The 24,320-nt window shown below is 46.0% G+C and overlaps 1 protein-coding gene across 1 annotated transcript in view; it reads left to right on the top strand.

Moving 5' to 3' along the window:
• NTN4 (netrin 4) overlaps positions 1-24,320 on the top strand; it is a 626,566-nt gene that overhangs the window by 137,461 nt on the left and 464,785 nt on the right. The gene's annotated exons all lie outside the window — the stretch shown is intronic.

Raw genomic sequence — 24,320 nt, 5'->3', positions numbered from 1 at the left:
TCAACCCGCTGAGCTATCTTACCAGCCATCTAGGAGGCTTTATCCAACTCTAAAATAAACATTGCACCTGCTGCCCTAGGTGACTACCCTACAACGCCTGGCATCGTCACTCTGACCCCTGGTGCTGCCTCTGGGATCCCTGGCTCAGTATTTGCAGGAGCAGTGCCAACCCATAGATAAAGCTGTCTCCGCTGAGTGCCCTGTTTACTTTTTGCAAGAAACCACCACTGGTCCCTCCTGAACCCCACGGCAGCATCCTATTGGCTGCTGTGGGAATGGGGGCATGGCAATTGGCCAGTCTACCTCTCATCCCTCTATTAGCCATAGATAGAACTGATGCACAGTTTTTCCAAACCAGCTTTGACCTCCTCACTGCACGCTCAATTCACACACATGAAGAAACCCTGCGCTGCGAGAACGAGCTTCAGGCAACCTTTTATTCCCCAAAATAGCAGCACCACTCGACCAACCTCCCAAGGGTTCCATTTAAATCTAGGAATAAACAGTCCATCCAATCATTAGCTAGGAAAATAAATCTATTTGGAGCGAGCGATGCTGCTGCCTTTCCTTTTATGGCCCAATAGACTTTTGGGACCCTGTTGGTGGGGATTGCTAGCAGACCGGGTACCAGGCAAGGCTTCCAAGTGGGAGTATTTTATTCCCTAATTTTTACGGTAAACTACAAAATGATTTTATTAGGGAGTACACAAGTAATTCCCATTCCCGAAGGCTGTATTTTTAGTCAAGTAAAACAATGTTTTAATTCTAAAACATATTTATTTTGTAATTCATACATGTAATTCATCGAAATCCAGTGATGCCTTTTTACCTTAAGGTTCCTCTTCAGATCAGGCAGCACACCAATAAACACTGACTGATAACAATAACAAGCAACTGGTTCCTAGAACTAGCAAACACTGAAGAAATACTTAAAGCAGCGTAGGGGTCGCGACTGCTATTCCCTAATGTGCTCCCTGGACCTAGTTACATGTAAAAGAAAAAGATACAATCGAGACACGCTGCTTAGGGTCCCCGCCCTTTATCATATGCCCAGACTGCCTTCCCTATCACATTTCACCCAACATAGCGCCAAAAATCTTTCCCGTCAAATAGACCTTCATTCAGCTACTTTTTTTTCCACTTCTCACTAACTGAGACTCCATTTTGCAATACAGGCTCATTTTGTGTTCCTGGAGTTTCACAAGTCCCCTAATCACCCGAATTTGGCCTGCTTCTGAACACTGCCTTTGTTGCAATATGGGGGGACTGAGGCGGGGCGTAATAATGCAATTTGCTCAGAGGTAAACAATTTCAATTTAGAAATTGTGAGAAGACCCAGTTTGTCACTTAGCCACACGATTTAGAAAACCGTTGACCCCACCACTCCCAGACCTCAATGGCACCACAGGACAATTCTCTTGTTATCTTGAACCTAAGAGCCATCAGATACTGCAATCCACATCACAGTGGTCTTTATTCCACATCACAACAGTACTCATTCCACATCACAGTGGTCTACATTTCATGTCACTGTGATCCTCATTCCACATCACAGTGGTCCTCATTCCACATCAGTGGTCCTCATTCCACATCACAGTGGTCCACATTTCATGTCACTGTGGTCCTCATTCCACATCACAGTGGTCCTCATTCCACATCAGTGGTCCACATTTCATGTCACAGTGGTCCTCATTCCACATCACAGTGGTCCTCATTCCACATCACAGTGGTCCACATTTCATGTCACTGTGGTCCTCATTCCCCATCACAATGGTCCTCATTCCACATCACAGTGGTCCACATTTCATATCACTGTGGTCCTCATTCCACATCAAAGTGGTCCTCATTCCACATCACAGTGGTCCACATTTCATGTCACTGTGTTCCTCATTCCACATCACAATGGTCCTCATTCCACATCATAGTGGTCCACATTTCATGTCACTGTGGTCCTCATGCCACATTACAGTGGTCCTCATTCCACATCACAGTGGTCCACATCCATGTCACTGTGGTCAACATTTCATGTCACAGTAGTCCACATTCCATATCAAAGTAGTCCACATTCCACATCATAGTGGTCCACATTTCATGTCACTGTGGTCCTCATGCCACATTACAGTGGTCCTCATTCCACATCACAGTGGTCCACATTCCATGTCACTGTGGTCAACATTTCATGTCACAGTAGTCCACATTCCATATCAAAGTAGTCCACATTCCACATCACAGTGGTCCACAAGCCACAACACTCGAGTCCACATTCCATGTAACAGTGATCCATATTCCATGCTGCAGTGGTCCACATTCCACATCACAGAGCTCCACAATCGACATCACATTGACTGACAATCCCCTTTGTAGTGGTCCACAAATCACAACACAGTGGCCCACAACCTACATTACAATGGTCCACAATTCACTTTGCAGTGGTCCACAATCTGCATCAAAGTGGTCCACATTCCACACATCAGTGCTACCCGATCCACAATGGTCCACATTCCACTTTTATTATTATTAGGGTATTTATTGAGCGCGGGCCTAGCCTCGTGAAGCAACAGAATGCTTTACAATCATAGAGGGAAGAATACAGTGAGGAAAGCAGAGAAAAAAGGAGCAGGGAGCTAACAGAGGAGGGTGGCCAATTGGCAGCATGGGGGGACAGAGAGGGGGAAGAGCACAGAGTCTCAGGTAGGTTGGGGAGTGTGGGGTGTGTGGACCTAGGTGTTCATGAGGAGTCATATCTTGAAGAGGAAGGTCTTAAGCTCTTTCCACTTCAGAGTGCTGCACTATCCACATGGCAGTAGTCTACATTCCATATCACAGTGGTCCACAACCCACACCAGAGTGATTCACAATCCACTTCAAATATTAGTCCACAATCCACATTGTAGGTGGCCACAATTCACATAACAGTGGTCCACATTCTACCTCACAGCGCACAATCATCCTCGCAGTAGTCCACATTCCACTTCACAGTGCTCCACAATACACATTGCAGTCGTCCACATTACATTTCACTGTGGTCCACAATCCAAATAACAGTGGTCTACATTACACATCAAAGTTGATCACAATCCACATCACATTTTTCCTCTTACCATGTCACAGTGGTACACATTACACACAACAGTGCTCTGCATTACACATCACAGTTGTCCACAATCCACATCACAGTGGTTCACATTCTTCGTCACAGTGGATCACAAGCCACATTACATTGTTTCACGGCCATGTCACAGTGGTTAACATTCTATGTCATAATGGACCACGGTACATATCACAGTGGTCCATAATCCATATCACAGTGGTCCACATTACACATCACAGTGGTCCACATTACACATCACAGTGGTTCACATTCCAGGTTACAGTGGTCCACATTGTCATTTCTCCTCATCTCTTTGGAGGCTTTTTTTCTGCAATTGGAGTAGAGCACAATTAGTTTTTTAATTTTTTATGTGTTTATAGAGTGCCGCAGGGCAGTGACAAAAAGACATGGATGACAGTAAGGGGAGCAGACATATTGCTAAATACAGTCAGTCTGTGCGCAGTATTCTAGTCATATTTATTTCATTTGAACAATGTGGGTTTTAGGTTTTTTCTGAATTTCAGATAGTTGGGCTCGAATCTGAGGTGGAGTGGCAGTCCATTCCATTTGGCAGCGGCTCTACTAGGGAACGCTCAACCTAGACCGTTGGCTTTATTTGTGTGTCCAGCTTTGACTGCCCTTTGTTTTCAGACCTTAATGTCCGACCAGGTATATAAGGGCTGACTTGCTTTTTGAGATATTCCGGGGGCGGTTATGTGTAAACAGTGATGGACTAAAGACACTGGGCCTCATTACAACAACTTTGCCTGTCTGAGAACAACGGTACTGGTAAGCTTGCCGGTACCGTAGTTCCCGGACCGGCAAACTACGAGTTGTGCTCGCGGGTGCCTTTTTGCCCGCTAGGTATGACCTGGTGGGAAGAGTGGCACCCGCGAGCACAGCATGTCGGATGCACCGCCACCATTCTGAAGGGTGCCAGTTCATCCGACTTCTCCATTCCCATTGAGCCCTATGGGGCTCAAATGGGAATGGGGAGCATCCCATTCTGACGCAGGCAAATGGGCAATTACCGGGTCCATCAGGGCAGTTATGACCCGGTAATTGCCAATTCGCAGGTGCTGAAATTTTCCGGAAGTTTGGCGGCAGCCTGCCGGTTTTACCGGCAAGGCTACTGCCAAACTTATAATGAGGCCCATTGACTTGAATGTAATTTGGTCTTCAATAGATAGCCACTTGAGGGCTTTTCTCTCCTTGGTGATGTGTTCTCTTTTAGATTTGCCAGTGATCATCCTTAGGGCATTATTCTGGATGATTCGGCACTGTTTTATGCATTTGTTGCTGGGCCCTAGCATTAGGGAGTTCCCGTAATCTAGCCTGGAGAGTATTGTGGCTCTAGCAATAACAGAGCTGTTATGCTGGCTTCAGTGAAGTGTGATTTGCCTTAACAATGTTTGATGGTATTGGCAGGTCTGTTTGAGGTATGCTACCTGTGTGTCTGCTCCTAGGGAGGCCTGTGAATAGACACCAGGGGTCTTTACTTTGTCTGAGACCTTTACTGGAGAGTTTTTGATTTTAAAGGTTGCATTGGCTGGGTGTAGTTTAGCTCTTGCTTGGAGAGAACCAAAAACCATAAACTCGGTTTTCCCTCCATTGAGGCACATCCAGTTGGACTTCATCCATGCCTCAATGGAGTTATAGGTGGAGTCGAGCCTGCTGTTGTTTGTAGTGTGACAGCCAGTCAGTTCCATCAAGAATTGTGTGTCTTCTGCAAAGTTTGTAAAAAATATTCCTGTGTTGGTAAGGAGGGTGCAGAGACAACACATGTAGATGTTAAAAAGAAGGGGCGAGAAACTGGCTCCTTGTGGCACGTCACATTCCACCGCCTGGGAGGCCGATGAATGGTCGCCCCATTGGATCCTGGAGCTCCTGTTTCCAAGAAAGGAGGAGATCCACTCAATGGCATCCTGTGAGCAATTGCCTGACTTCTCTAAGGCCTCTCGGAGCTTGTGGTGGTCTAACAAATCAAAAGCTGCCGAGAGGTCCAACAAGATCAGTAATCCTGATTTGCCTTTGTCCATTATGCTTAACATTTTAGTGTGGAGGTCCAGTAGAGCTGATACCGTACCATGGACCTCTCTGAATCCGGACTGCTGGGCATGTCGTAAATTATTCTGATCAATGTATTTTTGAAGTTGGCCTGTGGCAACTTTAGCCATAATTTTAAGAAGAAAGTTGCAGTTCGTAATGGGAAGGAGATTTACTGGGTCGCGTTGGTCTAGGCCTGGTTTTTTGACAAGTTGCGTCACCGTTACCATTTTGATGGATGTAGGCACCTTACGGTCTCTAAATGAAGAGTTGACCATTTTACAAAGGAAAGGGGCAAAAAGCTTGGCATTGTCAAGAATCAACTTAGGGGGTAGAGTATTTTCTGTGCAGGAGGTACATTTGGTGGATGCAAAAATGTTAATGGTTTCATCAACTGTGATTGGGGTGAAGTTGAATTTAGCTAGCCCTGAGTGGTCTGGCTCGGGCACGGTAGTGAGTTGAGGAGAAGGTTTGTTGGGTGTCGTGCATGCTTTTATGGTTTCCCGGGCTTTCATAATTTTATTGTGAAAGGCTGTTTGTACGGTTTCACAATCTCCCTGTGATGGTTGAAAGGGAGGAGACAGGGTTGCAGGTTTGTCAATAGACTGTAGGATTTGGAAAAGTTTGCCTGTGGAGTTGGATGCTGACTTGATCTGCTCATTATAGTAGTGTTCTTTAGCTAAAGACAGCTTTTCTTTATATACATGGTCAAACTTTTTCCAGTGTTCCTTATTACTCACTGAAGGGTCTTTTAGCCATTTCTTTCTGCTTTCCTTTTTATCTTTTTTGAGTCTACTATTAAACCAGTTCTGATGGTTTTTGTTGGGTCTAAAATCTAATGTTTGAGCGAGGCATGTTGGTTGAGGATTTTTGTGAATTGATCATTAAAGGTGGTTATTAGTTTCTCACATGAATCCTCTTAGTTTGTGGTGTTCAAGATGTTGGCTAGGCCATGCGTGAGGAGGGCTGGTGTGATCTTTTTTAAATTCCTACTTAGCTTTCGGTTCGGGGAGTTGTTCAGTTTCTTGATATTTTCTTTCAGTGTGAGATTCAGCTCAATTTTATAATGATCGGACCATATACAAGGAAACGTACCGGGATTTGTGGTATTCACATTGTTGGAGATGATCCAGTCAAGTAGGTTACCTTTAATGGAGACGGGCTCTGAGGTGATTACCTGGTAGTCAATAGATTTAAGATCTGCCTCAAGGGAGATAGCATCTTTATCGTGAGGATTTCCTTTCCACCTGTTTAGGTCTCCCAGTAACAGTAAAATGGGCCCAATGTTCAGATGATGTCTGATAGGTTTACTAGAATTAGCCTATTATTCCCATTCGAATTTCCTTTAAAGCCAATATGGTTTCTGAGCAGAAAGCAGTATCGAAACAGCGACCCTACCTATTAATGATGATGTGCTAAACATCATCTTTTATGATCGGGGTGCATGCCTACTTGCACTTTCATAGGATTAAATACGGAAGGTGTCATCAGTGCGCAGATCCCAAAATTCCAATTGTGGAGTCCAAAAAGCTTAATACAGAAATAGGCTCAAAATCTAATTTATTGTTCACTAGACAGCCGACACGTGTTTCGACCTGTTCAGGTCGTTCTCAAGGCGTGATTCCAATGCAATATTGATCAGGAGTAATGTGTTGAACAGCACAAATGCTACCCTCAACGGGTATATGACTCAATGCAAGAAACGATAAGTCTGATGCTGGTAGCTCAATGTAGTATCGGGGTCAAATCCCCCTCTCCAGAAATTTAATAGAAGTGTTTGTACAATAAATTGGATTTTGAGCGTTTATCTTTTTCTCAGAATGCAAAGCAATTAAGATACAGAGGATTCCCCTAGGGCAACCTATGTTGTCTAATTTGTGCCAAAGAACTGCTCTATTTAAGCAATCGAAGGCTTGAGTAATGTCTAAGAATGCGCAATAGATAGGAATGTTCTGCCAATGAGACCGAGTCTGTAGTAAATGAATCACAAAGCAGTTCTACGCCATGCTCGTAGCACCCTTAATCACTGATTGATGGAGGTCCATGCACCCTTTTTATATAACCCAGCACTGAAGTTTGTGCAAAATCAGGCTACCATAAATGTTACTTGAAGAGTCCAGGAGTGATAATGGACGATTGTTTTTAGGGAGCATTATGTCACCATGCTTATAAATTAAGACAATCAAAGCACCCCTCCAAGAAGGCCAACAAGGCGCGTTAGATTTAAAAGTTGCATTTGCTAGACTGTCAAGACCTGGTGCATTAGAAGCTATGCTTTTAATGATACATGAATGGACTGAAACAAGATCAACCCGCATATAGTCTACCCATTTGGCCCTGCATTTTGGTTACTTAGTATTCAGTCCGACCAATGAATATAAATTAGAAAAGTGATCTTCCCACTTAGAGGTCTCTATAGGTTGAACTTGAAGCGATCTTTGGCATTGCTGTGACTTAATACGCCTCCAGAACGAGGCTGGATCTCGCTTAGTAACCGCATGTAACGTAGCTTCTACATTGTGGCCTGGTAGCTGTTTAGCCAGTCCGTATAAGATTGCTTCCGAGAATTAGCTTCCTTTTTATATTTTACATCAGCTTTGTTAAGACGTCTTAAAGATTTATGCAAAAGATGCTTTCTTTCGCGGACCACTTCATCAAAAGTGTGCTTATGTAAATTCTTCACAGTTCTTGTCGAACAACCAGGTCTTGAATTAAACAGGTCACTCAACAATGCGCATAGGCAAAAGGGTCTAATAATAAATCTTTAAGGGACGCGTCAAAGGTCAATATTACATAATTGAAGCTGGATGCGATACCTGGTTTCCACACGAGGGCACGATTCCTTGGATGGATTTCAACAGTTATAATCATAGACTTTTTTCGGGATAATGCAAGGTATCGAGATCCAATGACAAGGCAAGCAAGCTGTGATCGCTCTTGCGTAAATCAATCACTTTAAAATCCAAACATAAAAAATTCAAATCGTGAGACAAAAGATATAATCTAATCTGGATTTAGAAGCCTTGCTATGCCATGTGAAATGAGATGGCATATCTCGGCCTATATTCCCGTTCACAAGTGATAACCCCCCAATCCTCACTATTTCCCAAAATAAACACCCCCTCTCTTTTGCTAAAACAGATGCTCCAATTATCTCACTAGACAAATAGTGCTGAGGGTCAAGACATTCACAATTGAGATCTCACTTGAGGAGTCCTCACCCCTCACCTGTAAAAGAGGATTTGAAATATAATCCAGAAACACTTATAATTTTTCACCTTTAGGATTAAAAGATAAGTTAAAAACATAAGATATCCCCCAAAGATCTATTTAACCATGAGAGTTTGACCAGCTGAATGTCATCCTTTTTGGATTCTACGGGTGTCATTTTAATCCCAACGTTATTCTTGAGTGCACACAGTAAACCCTCATACGGGTAGCCCCTCACCCCCTGTTAAGCATTTACACAGCAAATAGTGAAACCATCCATTGTCGGGGTGGGAACAATCCAAGTCTCCTGAAGGCAAATCAACGAATAGCCACTTAAATTATCAAGGCAAGAAACTAGGTGCATGTAAACCCTGCAGTTCCAAGACACAAGTAAAAGGTGAACTCCTGTTGTTTTCCCACTAGGGGTACCCCCATGTAGGAAATGTAAAATCGAACACCGGTGATACGTGGGACAAGTTGTAAAGGAATGCACAAGGAGGTGTTAATACTAATTTTCAGTGATGAGCCTTCCGCCAACTCATTATTTTGCTATGCATAGGATGCCTCCACGACTGTATGATTATTAGGGCACGTTACCAGATTTACAGATCGGAACCCAAAACCCAATAATAATAGTGCCTCACATTCCGCTAGCACCACATATCTCACCATACGTTTGTAACAATAAAGTTTTACTAAATTTAATCTGTTCTCTCGTGAAAATTCCACCTGAGCTATATCTTTAGTTGTAATTAAATGAAGGTTTGGAATAGCGGAAAATAACTAAGATGTGTTGATGATTAAGGGGAAAAATATCACCCTCCGCAAACATAAACAGAACATGGTCTTCTGTGAACTCGAAATCACCACTAATGTTAGTCCTTCACTCCTTTTTCCCAGAAGAACATCTTTTTGGAGGGATTTTAGGCTAACACCACCTGAAGGCTGAGATGATTGGTGTTCCCAGAAGGGGTACCCAACGACAGTGGACAAGGCTGGGAACAGTTTGACCTCAATGAGTTTACATTCGGTCTTATTTCCTCAAGAGTTAAAAAAGAAGTGGGCGGTTCACTGTCTAGGCCAACAACTAAACCAGTCTCAACAGGAGCCTTATTCTTAAGATGAACCACAGGATTTCCCACACCCAGGACATTCTCAGATTGCATAAGCTTCCCACCGCAGTCATCTACTAAAGCCTTCTTCCATGATGACTCATCAGATGGCTTTTGAGTCTTGCCATGTGGAAGGAAAATAGGGGCCAAGGTTTTCAAAGTGTGGCATTGGTACTACAGGATCATTAGATGTGACCTGTTTTTGAACACATAAAGATGTTGTTGGCTATAAGGTCAAGTAGTCGTAGAAGTGACGGGAGCAGGGAGCATACGCAAGATCAGCGACTTCCAAAATTCCTTGTTCTGAGTGACATGACATGTTGTGAAGAGGCTGATTAACCATATCTATCTCTGTATAGCTTGAAAGGTCACTCAGGTTTAGTTCTTCAGGGGCTTCTAAAATCAGCTTCAAATAGGTTTTGATTGTCTCTGTTTTTTTAGGAGAATGACGCTTATTAATGTGTCTAGTTTTGCAAGTAGCCTTTCTTGGTGGTGGCGATGTCGGCCTCAAACGCTCTTTTTCTGCAGATGTGACTGAAGATGTAGACGGTACACAGTCATTTACTATCTCAATCACAGAGGCTTTAGAGGTGAACGTCATAACACTTAGTGTCTTCAAATTTCTCAAGAATTTACGTGAGCCCTTAGACCTTTGTTCTGGAAGTTTTTTGATGTTCTTCGGTTTTCTTTCTGTGAAATAACACAGAAGTTGTATTTGTACTCTTATCATTATCCTGAAGAGGAACAACTGGACTGCAGGGTTGTAGAGCAGACTTAGATTGTGAATGAAGTCCTGAATTATAGTTGACAACGTAGTAACTACCGAATTTGCTAAAGGAATCCAATTCGGGCTGCTTGCTTTGCCACTAACTTCCCAATTATTAGTTGACTTCTTGCTAGAACAGGTTTGAGCTCCAATCGGAATGCGCTGTAGACTATCAGGCGTATGTCGAACAGATCCATAGATGAAGCCCTCCAGAAATGCCAATTTGGCAGCCATAGACGTAAGAGTAGTAGGCTGTTCACAAATCTCTACCACGATGTTCTCATAAGTGCTAGTGTAGAGGGCAAGTGTACACATTCTCCCTAGTTACCGCCCCCTCACCCACACCGTATTGGAGTGACAGACAAGGAGCCACAATTGGGAACGCATGCACGCGTTTATGCTACATTTCTATACCACGTCGACGATATGAAAGACGATATGCACTCAGGCTGCCATTCATAAGATACCTTCATGTTGAAACAGTGGAAGAAAGCTACCAAGAAGGATGTGCCTTGCTGAGTTACCGGAATGCAGCCATGAATAAAATGGAGCGCGACATGAATGTACGTTAAACAAAGTTAATGACAGTCAACGAATGTCCCAAAGAAGATATATGAACCCATGCTGAAACGATATGAAAATTCTTAAGAATGACAATGTCATTGAAGCACTAAGAAAATATGTGCTCCATGATGCAATACTTATGAACACAAAGAAGAATGAAGTGACTTCATGGCCACTACCTGGAAATACACTGAAACGAGAGGTAGAAAGAATACATAGACGCTTGCTTATGAGAGGTATATTTTCAATGTTTAGGACAAACATTAGAGGAAGATGGACGACGGCTCATGTCAATCAACCCAACTACCTCAAAACACGAGCCGAGGAACTTTACGTGGAAAGATGATGAAAAAGCTGTTTTTCCCTTGCATAATAAAGGAGTACATTGGCCTGGAATCGAGGAGGCTATTTCGAGAGATGAAGGAAAAGCACAAAGGGAGTCTATTAACAGACCATGCGCAAGGACATATTTCTCAAAGATTACGAGGAACAAGAATATTTACTGATGCCAATTGATGAACGCTTAAAAGAGTGTGGAGTTAATATGGAATGGAGTGAGCAAGTCTCTAAAGACCAAGAGTAGCAACTTCGCCCAGTATAATTGAACAAATGGTGTTAAATGCACCGTTGATATGGAAAGTTTCATGGTTTTGTAACACGTGACAAAGAGCTCGCAAACAAGGGCTAAGATAGTGATGTATCTTCACTCCCTCAAATGTTCCGAGAGAGTGCAGACTAGAATATCAACCTTCAAACAAGAGACACTGACGTGAGGCCTACTGATGAGAGAGGGTGGCATGATTGGGAAACAAAGGAAAAGCTGGCGTATCTCCAGCCACCTGGGTGTCGTTTCTATGCACCTTCTGCTAACAGGCTGACTGTCTATGGTTGGATTTGGGTTGCCAACCAATAGAAAAGCCTGCCATGCACTTTTACATACAATGTTGCTACATTCTCTGCTATGACAAGTGCCTTACACCACGTGTGTAGAAGCAGCTCAGGGTGTGTTTTACAGATAAGAGACCACCAATGAGGAAATGACACGTGTATATTCTATATGCAGACTTGTTCCCCTTTATCCAATCCCACCCCTCGATAGGTTTTTACATCTAGCATTATATAACCTTGAAACAACCAGAAAGACAGTGTGATCCTGCATGAGTCAATTTGATGAGTTTTTATTTGCCCTGCTTTACTTCTTGAGATTAAAGCACTATTTTACCGTCTCCTTTGAGTCTGTCCGGTTATTGGGTCTGAGTTATTTTATTGGTAATTGTGTCTAGCACACAGAGGCTTTAAGGTGCTAGAGCATACTAGCCAGATGAAAAAGAGTGAAGTTTAACGCATGTAGTGCAGCCAGCTAAGAAAGAGTGAAGTTTAAAGCATGTAGCGCTGAGCCTGAAGTAGGGGAAACTTCTTTTACTGAAGAGCCCAACCTAGAACCCCTAGAACCAATGCGAGGCGAAACCGGTGGTGATCGCCTGATTTCGGCAAGTCACCCATGAACAAAAAAGGGGGTCGGGAGAGATTTGTGGGGAGTTATACAGGTTTCCAACAAAAAGGATATTCTCTGATCAACTGGAGCCACATTTTCAGATTTCCTGTGAAAACCATGATCGGGGGACGTAAATTGTAGGAGGTCAGTGTGTAAAGTCATTGCATTTGTAAAAGTTTTATCCATCAAAGAATTTGGTGGATGGACCAAAGGGGTTAAACTTAATTCCTCTGCAAACAGTTCGTTGGATGGTGGCAAAGCCTTATGCAACCACCTGAGGGCGCTAAACGGGGCCGAAGGCACTTTCAGCGATAGCAATATAGCAGATCGCAGGGCCCTCGCTTTACTTCAAAGGGAAAAAGAGTTCATCAGAAGTGAGGTGACAGTTTCGGGCGGCAGTCTGGGAGTCTCAAAAATGGTGGTGACTCACCACCGGAGTAGATTTCAAGCCCAATCACGGCGCTTACACGTCGGACCATGGCAGACCACTTCTGCTGCCACTTCCGCGCACCTACTGATGTTATGTAGGTGACCCCCCTTGGTCCGTGCACAGATGGCCACACCTCTGCAAAGGAAAGAAAAGAAATACGGCCTCCTCGGTCCTCCACGCTCCTCCGTGGCAGACCACTTCTCCTGCCACTTCCGCGCACCTACTGATGTTATGTAGGTTACCCCCCTTGGTCCGTGCACAGATGGCCACACCTCTGCAAAGGAAAGAAAAGAAATATGGCCTCCTCGGTCCTCCACGCTCCTCCGTGGCAGACCACTTCTCCTGCCACTTCCGTCATTCTATAACACTGAATCAGTCCTTTTCGGGAGCGGCAGTAAAATGGTGGAACGTGCCCCCTACAAAATATATGTTTGATTCAAGATTACCTGGAAGTTCCAGAAAACTCTAAAAGTCTGGCTGTGGAATGCTCCTCTTTAGGGAATTGATCCGTTTTGATTTTATGTCTTTACCATATTGTATGAAATTTCATATTTTATATTACACTTTTTATACAAATCCTTTGTGATTTGACTGTATAATGTTGCAGGTTATGTTGTTTTTTAGGATTTTAGTATCACATTTTTATTCATCCGAGGACTTGTTCTATATTGACCTTTCGATGAACAAACCTTTCTATTTTCGTATTTGATATATGTTATGAGTGTACTGCGCTCTGAAGCATTTGGCTGCCATGTTCACGCTTTAAAAAAATTGGAAATAAAATAAATAAATAAAAATGGGTTTCTGATAGGAAAGTAGTAGCCCTAAAAAATATATATGAAGATCTAATGGGAAATCCAGAGGCTACATATGTGCTAATTTGTACATGTGGAAAAATGCCACCTGGTACCATCAGTTTTTGCTGTTTTTCAGCATTGTAAATAAGGCGCTACGATTCCCCAATGCTAGGGAACTCATTTCTTTGGCCTGGAAGGGAAAGCGTAGGGTGGACCTGCCATAATTCGTCGCGGGAGGATAGCTCAGCTGCAACGTGTTCGCCTTGGAAGCAAGACGACACGAAGCTCGATCCCCGGGTCCGCGCTTAGAATCCTGGGTATTTGCGTGTTATAAATATGCCACTAAGACAAAAAACAATTACCAACTAAAAAAAACAATTCCTGTAACAGTGCCTCGATGTGTGAGCGCTTTAAAAATGCAAATACATATAAATGATTGAAACCTGCTTGAAGACAGATTGCAGCAGTGTGAATGCCTAACTCACTGAGCTATCTGAACCACTCTATATAAGAAGGCACTAACATGACTTCCTAACAAGTCCTGTTGGTTTCTATGGTTTCTAATAGGAATATTTATAGGAACACATGAAGAGGGTACCAAGGATTCTATAGGATCCACTCAAAGAAACAATCTGGACTTTCTTTCTGGTATTCTTACTCTAAGGCAAGGCTGTTCCATAAGACCTTATCTATTGATCCTCTAGGAATTTCCCAGGCTGCAAGAAAGAAAAACACTGGAAACCACAACCAATCATATTCGAGTTACACTGATACAAAGTAGAGGGTTTTGGTTTGGTGTCTCTAGTGAACAAAGGAGTAGCAGTTTCTTAGTTATGTTCCATAATCTTCCCATGTTCTGCCAAAAGATAGAACCCTGACAACCAGGTGGAGGACATTGTTGAAAGCCAGCCTCAAAATGTACACCCGCCACTAGCCATTGGCGAGTGATAATCGACTCTTGCCGAGTAAGATATGGTGTGATGTGTGCCGTGAATTGAAGTGGCGAGTGACTTTCTTAATGCTTGGCTAGTAACTTGAAATGTTTAGCCCTGGTGAGAAAGATAAGGATGCTTTCAAAGGCGATCCCGATGGATTGAGGTGGAATGGGAAGGGGCCATCTCCACCCTCAATGTCAGAATGCCACCCTCGGAACTTTGTAGAAACACAACCATGTTTTCACTTGTGTCCAGTAGGCAGACCAGCCTTCGCTCTCAGTCCTTCATCAATGCAGGCGCTCTCCAGGACTCTCTTGGGGTATGAGAACTTCAGTGTTGCTCAGTCTGGTAACACATTCCTGGGTGGCGTCATTTCACCAAAATCACAGAGGCAGCGGAAGTGACACAACACAAACTGTGGCAGAGTTACATCACAGGAAATGACATAACAGGAAGTAACATCACATGATCGTTTACTCTAGTGTTAGTCCAAAGTAGGCATTTTCAAACAATATTTAGTGAAAATGAATAAACAATCATTGATTATCGAACACTCCCCGTTTTCCTAGAGAAAGGCAACAACAATGGGGAACTGAGTTCAGAATCGGAGGTCCCACCATGCCACTAAAGTACAGGGCCAATAATGGAAGATAATGCCCCTGAGGGAAGACCACCACTCCAAAGTGTTGGATTGATTTCATGGTGTTTACTGGGCTGAATACATGCTTACGGTCCCTGCCATTCTTAAGGTGGTAGTGGAAAGAGAGAAGTAACTTAACACACGGAGACATGTTTCAATATGTATCGATCTATGTGTATCGATATGTATATGTCAAGATATCATCGGAAGCCCACTGTGAGAGCAGGCGCTCTGTCCACTCAACATATCGGTCACAGTGTTATCACCGAGCACAGGTGCAATATATCGGGCAATGTTTAAAAGTTGGAAGAGGGGGCCATTTTAAGTCAAAAAGATGTGACCGGCTGTAACTCCCAGTTGGCAGGTAATGGCGGTAGAGCGGATATTGAATGGGGACACATATTGGAGGGGCAGTTCTGGGGGCCCGCTGGCAGACACGCGCCTGTCTCTTCATGGACACATGCCATGGTGCCTTGAAGAGCGGCTTTTTTTGGAGTCAGTTCTTAAAATGATCTGGTTTGAGTAAAAACAGATGAATTTATGTATCACAGTGTATCCGTGTGGAATCCGACGCCTCTTGTGCGGAGGCCAGCTGGAATGGGATGGACAGTTAAACATTCAAAAGGAGCTCAAATATTCATCCGTTAAACTGACTGTGACAGCTGGAAAATACCTGGAATGGCCGCTCAAGTTCATGATATTGAAAGGAATGTCGTGCAGTGCGTTACTGCTGCAGCCAATGACCTCTGAACCCTGAAAGGTGACTGCGGGAACGTTTTATTGGTTTTTATTAACTTAGTATTGGTAGCAGTTTCCAAACAGTCAGACGAAGATGGCGTCATCTTTATTTTGCCAAAAAGTCATTGATATTTTGGAATTTGATGAAAGCAGCAGCATCACCAGGGGCGTGACAAGGTAGCGAGTGCACTTGTACAATAAAGAGTGTCCTCTTTTTCATTTTTCTGTGCAAATGACGGCACATTCGCAGTTCACCAGTGCAAATGCTGTGATTACTTACTGGTAATCTTCATTACTCCTAGTCCTACTCTTCCTTGTCACAGTACTTACCTCATGAGGCCCCTGCCTCTGACACAGGACCTTCTTTTATTTTTACTATCTCCTATAACTCATCCCCTCCAACCACGTCATCCAGTTTAATTTTTCCTGCTTCTGCCAGGTTGGACATTTGTCAGTACTGTGACGAGGAGGAGTAGGACTAGGAGTAATGAAGATTACTTGTAAGTAATCAGAGCATTACCTCCACGTCCACTCTTCCTCGTCCGAGTACTTACCTCATGAGGTAAACCAAAGCAGCAACGGGGAAAAGATCCCAATGAGACACAGAGCCAAAACAGTATAGAAAACACACACACCTTTATTAACTCCAAATTCACATCCCCTCAGACAATACTCCAACACCGAAGGAACCAACCCCGAGTGGGAGACATTCAACCTATAGTGGGGGATGAAAGTGCTTTGATCAGCCCAGGCAGCCCTACAAATCTCCTGCAGAGAAACCCCCCTTGCATAGGCCCAGGATGTCGCCAAACTTCAGTTGGACCGCCCCTGAACGTGCACAGGCAGGCCAGAAGCCACATAGGCCATGGAGACCACAACACGGATCCACCGGCTAATGGAAACCACTGAGGCCTTACGCCCAGCACCAGCCGGGCCAAAAGTAATCAGAAGACTATCAGATTGGTGGAGAGGGGCAGTCCTAACCAAATACTCCAACACTGCCCACCGCACATCAATGTTATGCCAAGCCACCTCCACTGGCGTTTGCGGATCCTGAAAAAAGGCAGGGAGAACCAGATTGTGAGAGGTGTGAAACCGAGACACAACCTTAGGGAGGAACTTCGGATCACACCTCAACACCACCGAGTCAGGCAGCACCCTCAGAAAAGGGGGGTGACATAACAGAACCCCAATCTCCCCAAGCCTATGGGCAGAAGTGATGGCTATAAGAAAGGCAGTCTTCAGCGTGAGATGTTTGATATCAATCTCGGAAATGGGCTCAAAAGGAGGCCCTTGAAGGAACCATAAGACAAGAGGGAGATCCCAAAGGGGAAGCCCTTTATAAGTACAAGGACGGAGGAAGAAAGATCCCGGAGCAACTTCTCCACCAACACCTCCCAATCCAAATGAGTCCTCCAAAAGGAATTTAATGGAGGCCCATTGAGAGCGAAGTGTGGAAACCGCCAGGCCCTTATCAAACCCCTCCTGGAGGAATTGTAGGATAGCGGGGAGGCCAGAACGCAGGGGAGGGATCCCAGATCGCCGACGCCAGTCACGGAAATTGACCCAATGCCTGTCATACGTCTTCCGAGTAGAGGGTTGAAGAGCATTCATGATAGACCCGACCACAAGACCAGAAAACACCTGAGACATTAACCTAGTGCAATAGCCACACAGCCCATTGAATCTGTTGGACCCCCAAACTCAGATTCCCCTGAAGGGGACACAGCCACTTCGGAACCAGCCAAGGGTCCTGGGAGGGAACCTCTAACAGAGAGGGAAACCAACTCTGGCGGGCCAGAACGGAGCTACCAACAACACAGACACCCTGGACACTCTGATGCGCTGAACCACCTGGGGCAGAAGGGGAAGAGGAGGAAAAGCATAAAGGAGACCCCAAGGTCACTGCACCGAGAGGGTGTCTACCCCCAAGCCACTTTGGCCTGAAACCGAGAGCAGGAGAGGAGAACCTTTGCTAGGCCGGAGACGCAAACAGATCTAGAACAGGGGTCCCGAATCTGACACAAATCTCTGCAAAGACCTGGTCCAACAGAACCAGTTCCGCAGAGGAGGGAAACCGGTGGCTGAGAAGATCCGCTCGCACATTGTCCTCCCCCCTGACACGTGAGGCCACCAGGCACACCAGATGCAATTCCCCACAGGAACCAATCTGAGCCTCCAGAGCATTCAAGGAGCGGCCAGAACCCCCTGGCGGTTGACATATGCCAAGGCCGTCGTATTGTCCGTCCGGACCAAATCCGCCAGGACTGCCAGAAACACCTTGAAGTACACCAGAGCCCAGAGAATGGCACACACCTCTCGCCAACTGGATGATCGACGGCACTCCTCCAGATCCCACAACCCAAGCTGAGAGGACCCCCAACGTTGCCCCCAACCCGTTCCATTGGTGTCAGTAGTAAGAGTGGTCACAGAAGGAAGGACAAGGGACACCCCAGCCCAGAGATTCGGAACCCTCAACCACCACAGCAGGGAGTCCCACAGCACTGGGGACACCGGAATCAAAGCCTCATAAGCTTTAGACGTCGGGAGCCAGTGGGAGAGAAGACGCCACAGGATGTAAATGAAGACGGGCTCAAGGAACCAGAAACACGCAAGATGCCATGTGCCCCTGCAACTTCAGCAATAGGCGAGCCAAGACATACTGTCTCCTGAGAACCCTGCCCTGAATAGCCAGCAAGCGATGGACCCTCTCCTGGGACAAGAACACCCTCCCCATCCTGGTGCAAATCTGTGCCCCGATGAAAACCAGATCCTAAGAATGCTCCAGCTGTGACTTCTGCCAGTTCACCAGAAATCCCTAGTCCTGCAATGCCTGGCAGACCAATCGGAGATGAGTCATGACAGTCTGCCGGCAGGACGCTTTGATCAACTAATCGTCCAGGTAGGGAAAAATCTGAATGCCCCTCAGATGCAAATGCACCACCAGGGGAGCCACCAGCTTGGTGAACACTCTGGGGGCCGATCGCAACCCAAACAGGAGCACTCTGAATTGAAAATGCCGGGATACAACTGCAAACCGGAAGAACTTCATGTGCCCGGGGTGGAGAGCCACGTGGTAATAAGCATCCTGGAGATCCAGAGATGCCATCCAACCCGCCCTGAACAACATTGGGAGAATGTTCTGCAAAGTCTCCATTTTGAAGTGTTCCTTCTGGACGAAACAGTTCAGTGCCTTGAGGTCCAGTATTAGGCGATACTTCCACAAAGGTTTGGGAACCAGGAACACCCGTGAGTAGAACCCCTGACCCTGAACAGGGAGAGGAATGGGCATTATGGCTGCCTTCAACAACAATTCAGAGAGCGCGGTTTCCATGGCCAACCTCTTGGCCCGAGACCTGGGAACCATAGTCCGAACCATGCACCACTGGACAGGAGTTGACAAGAAAAACACTTGATAACCCCTCCGAACTGTGTCCAGAACCCAGCCATCGGAGCACCACCGGTCCCATACCGGAATAAACTGCCAGAGCCGCCTGCCTACCGGCATTTCCAAACCGTCAGGACTTCTGTATTAGACCAGGACGAGAGGAGCGTGGAGGGAAACCTTGCCGGGCACAGCACCAGAGGAGGACTTCTTGGCCGTCGAAACAGGCTTGCGCCGCAATTTGTCAGCATGTTTGTCAGCCCTAAACACTTTATGCACTTTATCCTCAAGTGAATCTCCAAAAAGGTTGGACCCTTCAAAAGGAAGTTTCAGGGCAGCCGCCTTCTGCAAACCTTCTGTCTTCCAATCCCGGAGATGCACATTCCTCCGGGCAGACACACCAGCCCCCATGGACATGGCCGAGCCACGCACTCCATCAAAAGCCAGGTCGGACAACAGTTCAACCTGTCTCCGCATTTCAGAAAGCAAACAGGCACAAACAGAACCCCCCAAGACAGCCTTTTTCAATTTCCTGAACCCATGGAGCATAGTTTCAGCCATGTAGGAACCGTAGATATTCACCTTTAAGGGCCAGATGAGCCCCTGCATGAACCTTCTTAAGGCCGGAATTAACCATATGGTCCACCAGGTCCCGGACAGCCGCCTCCTCGACTAACATAGAGGAGTAACCCACCCGGCTGGGAAGGATATCGTCAACCTCAACTGGATCAGACAGTAAAGTCTCACCCCCTTTCAATGGGTAATGTTTGGACATAAAGCGGGGCATCGCAATCTTCTCAGGGTCTCGCCATTCCTGAAGGATTGCATCCCGGATATCAGGTACCAATAGCAACCCCCTCCTAGGGGTATGCCTATACTGGCAGATAGAAGGGTCAGACCCCTCCACCGGTACCAGGGACTCTGAAAACCACATGCAAACTTGAGCAAGCACCTCCTCTACACCTTCCCTGTCCAGATATTTCCCCTCTGCATCAGCCGTTGAAGAAGAGGAAGGGGCCGAGGACTCAGCGCTAGAAGAGGATGAAGAGGAAGACAGACGCCGGCGCTTGTGTCTATGCGCACGGCTGTGACCCCCTCCATGATGTTTAAGCAGCTTTTTCAACTCCACTCTGGACAGGGAAAACGTTTTGCCTTCTTCTTTCTACTACTGTACAACTCAGATGAAGAGGAAGATGAAGAAGGGTACAGGACAAGATGCCTGTGTTTTGCAGAATGTTTACCCATTGCTAGAATTCTATCAAACGGAGACCAAAGTAATCCAGTTACACCACTGTAGTCCTCTGTACTGTGGGAACATAGACAACAAAGAGAAACCGCTAGCCGCCATTTAAACGAGGCCAGAAGGCATAATCAATCGGTAGCCCCAAACAATCAGTTTCCTAGAAAACTAGCTCGTCACCGCCCGAGGCAGAACCCACCCGACCTCCGGTGGAACGTCGGGTGAAAACTACAAAAACTCGGAAGCTGCGAGGGAACGCACAGCTTCACCGGCTGACAAACAGGAAATACATTTAAACATGCTGACCCTGGTGGGCCCATTCTCCACCCCGTCGAACATTGGGATCCCCCCATGTCGCCAGGACCTTACTTCACCACGGGCCTGTTGGACCTGGGCCGTGATGCTCTGTGCCGGCCTGTAGCCCTGCAACAAAACCGGACAAGGCAATCCAGCTAAACCGGGCCCTGAGCCCAACAGGGAGCCCCGGAGCACTGCCGCACCTGCTGGAGCCTAAGGCCCTGCCACACAGTCCCGGCAGGGGGCCAGCAATCGTCGTTCCCCGGCGCCCCGCACCGGGGAAAACAAGTCAAACCTGCCAGAGGCAGGAAAAAATAAACTGGATGACGTGGTTTGAGGGGAGGAGTTAAAGGGGATAGAAAAAATAGCAGAAGGTCCTGTGTCGGAGGCAGGGGCCTCATGAGGTAAGTACTGGGATGAGGAGGAGTGGACGTGGAGGTAATGATGGAAAATGTGGCAGGCACGGCCAAAAATGTGTCCCCCCTCTGCACTCATTTACTTATGCAGCCATGAAAGATCCCCCCCACACACCCAGGTTACATTGATGTGGCAGGCTCTGTGTTCTCCAGGGTTCTGAGAAATAATACTAAGAGATGAAGAAAGTCTGGGTGGGAGTGTCAGAGATGAAGGAAGTCAGGGTGGGGGTGTAATGCTCAGAGATCAAGAAAGTCAGGGTGGGAGTGTAATGCTCAGAGATCAAGAAAGTCAGGGTGGGAGTGTAATGCTCAGAGATCAAGAAAGTCAGGGTGGGAGTGTAATGCTCAGAGATGAAGAAAGTCAGGATGGGAGTGTAATGCTCAGAGATCAAGAAAGTCAGGGTGGGGGTGTAATGCTCAGAGATCAAGAAAGTCAGGGTGGGAGTGTAATGCTCAGAGATCAAGAAAGTCGGGTGGGAGTGCCAGAGATCAAGAAAGTCAGGGTGGGAGTGCCAGAGATCAAGAAAGTCAGGGTGGGAGTGTAATGCTCAGAGATCAAGAAAGTCAGGGTGGGAGTGTAATGCTCAGTGATCAAGAAAGTCAGGGTGGGGGTGTAATGCTCAGAGATCAAGAAAGTCAGGGTGGGAGTGTAATGCTCAGAGATCAAGAAAGTCAGGGTGGGAGTGTAATGCTCAGAGATCAAGAAAGTCAGGGTGGGGGTGTAATGCTCAGAGATCAAGAAAGTCAGGGTGGGAGTGTAATGCTCAGAGATCAAGAAAGTCAGGGTGGGAGTGGCAGAGATCAAGAAAGTCAGGGTGGGAGTGTAATGCTCAGAGATCAAGAAAGTCAGGGTGGGAGTGTAATGCTCAGAGATCAAGAAAGTCAGGGTGGGAGTGTAATGCTCAGTGATCAAGAAAGTCAGGGTGGGGGTGTAATGCTCAGAGATCAAGAAAGTCAGGGTGGGAGTGTAATGCTCAGAGATCAAGAAAGTCAGGGTGGGAGTGTAATGCTCAGAGATCAAGAAAATCAGGGCGGGGGTGTAATGCTCAGAGATCAAGAAAGTCAGGGTGGGAGTGCCAGAGATCAAGAAAGTCAGGGTGGGAGTGTTTGGAACAACATAGACCAGTGGGTGGCAGTTGGCTAGCCCCAATGGCACATTTCTTCAAATAAATGATGCCTATTTGGAATTCAAAGTGCTAAATTATATCTCTGCTCAACGCCCCTCACCCCTCGCAATGAGGCTGCTAGGTCTGCAAACCGGCCCTCCGTGTCCCTCAAGCCCCAGCCAATGATCTCCAGGGATAAGGAAACCCCTCCGCCGTGCGCATGACAACCCAACACTCTCACCCCATCCAATAACACTAAGCCCTTAATCTTTCTGTGGTATAGCTGCGCCTTAATGGCTTCATCTAATTGCGCCCTTCTTTCCCACCGCTCGTGCGCGGGGCAGGCGGCACCCCAGCACGTTCCCCGTCGTGGCGTCACTTTACGTTGAATCAGCCACGTCACATAAGCCTTTAAGCGCTAACTCCTTTAGGGTAATTACTCACACCTCTCCAGCGGGGATTCAAGTGGATTTCGGCGAGGAATGTAACAAAAAAAGCGAAAGACATAACAAAATGAAGGGGAGGCTGTGGTATTCACAAAGACGCGGTAATCTCTGCTGAGCTGCGGTTCAATAACGTCCCTTCAAACCAAAGAAAGAGGACTTATGCTTAATGCCCTCTGTTAGCAGGCAATCCTAGATAGACAGACACCCTGCTGATTGGCTGTGGGAAGTGGAGGAAAATCTGATTTTGCTTTCAAAGGGCCACGTTTCTCGACGTTCTCAAAGCTACCAGATCCCTTTCAACAAACTGTCTGCGTGTGTTCCCATTCGCACCCTTGCCATATGAATTTCATTTGCCTTCCTTGTGCGCCGCGCCACACTTTAGTTCTCGGCCATACTGACTAGCTACCACACAGTGGCGTAACACAAAATGTGCGGGTCTCCCTGCAAGCCCTGCTCAGGGTTCTCCCCGAGTTTCTGAAGGCGGTGGCCACGCCACAGGCATGGGCCACCACGCATGTGCAATGCGCATGAGGATCATGGTGCCGCGGGGCTCGCTGGGCACTGCAGCGGAAAGGTTTTAGTTTGTTTTTGAATGAAACCTTGCATCTTTGACCTATCAAAGAAAAAAGGGGCAGGCCCCTGGCCACTGAACGTGCCAACCGCCACTGTGCGCTGTCAGTAACATTATTATGCGCATTGCAGTGGCAGAGGTATCTTCTGGGAGGTAGAGGGGCTGACGTCTCCGTAGGGGGCACTGGCATTTTAAGCGAGTTCAAGGTCCGTGCCAGCAGGTGGATATTTTTAGTGGAATTACATTAACACCTCTCATGAATTAATGCACGCCACCGAGCATAGCAAGGGAACCCTGGGTAATATAGAGAGATTCAGGCAGGTTCACTCCCTAAAAATATTAAAATGACGTGTTAAAATCGTACATTTTGCTGCACAATTTCTGAGAAAAATTGGGTTAAAAGCCATACAATTTACAAACGTTCTCTAGGGTAACACGTGACAAAATCCAGTAGATTCCATGTCACCTACAATATACATGAGCATTTTATAATACTCTCATAATGCCTGTGTCCATAAGATATCCCAGCATTGCCATTGTAAGCCCCTTTCATTAAGCTGGGTTCACAATATATGCACCATTGTCCCCGTAAATCAATTAATACATCTGCGGCCACAATCCATAGTACTATGGTCACTGCAAATCACTTCTTGGAGCTGTGGCCACAATGTAGTCATGCCAGTATGGTCACTATAAACTACTTTCATGAACCTGCATCCACAATCTGTACCATGATCACTATAAATCCCTCTGAAGAAGCTATGGCTACACCCCATGCTAGTATGGCGACTGCAAGAAGCTATACCACTTTGGTCATTATAAATCAATTTCATGAAGCTTCAGCACAATCTGTGGCAGTATGTTAAACATAAATCACTTTCATGAAGCTGTGGCCATGATCTATGCCGGTAATGGTCCCTATGAATCACTTTTATGAAACTGCAGCCACAATCTATGCGAGTATGGTCACTCTAATGCACAGGGACCGATTGCTCACGTGTTTCCATTGATAACACAAAACATATGTATAGGCAG

Source organism: Ambystoma mexicanum, chromosome 12 (genome assembly GCF_040938575.1).
Source record: "Ambystoma mexicanum isolate Mex_15411 chromosome 12, UKY_AmexF1_1, whole genome shotgun sequence".
In the NCBI taxonomy this organism is placed as follows: Eukaryota; Metazoa; Chordata; class Amphibia; order Caudata; family Ambystomatidae; genus Ambystoma; species Ambystoma mexicanum.
Note: the sequence above shows the minus strand (reverse complement) of the source record. Positions and strands in the feature narration are given on the sequence as shown.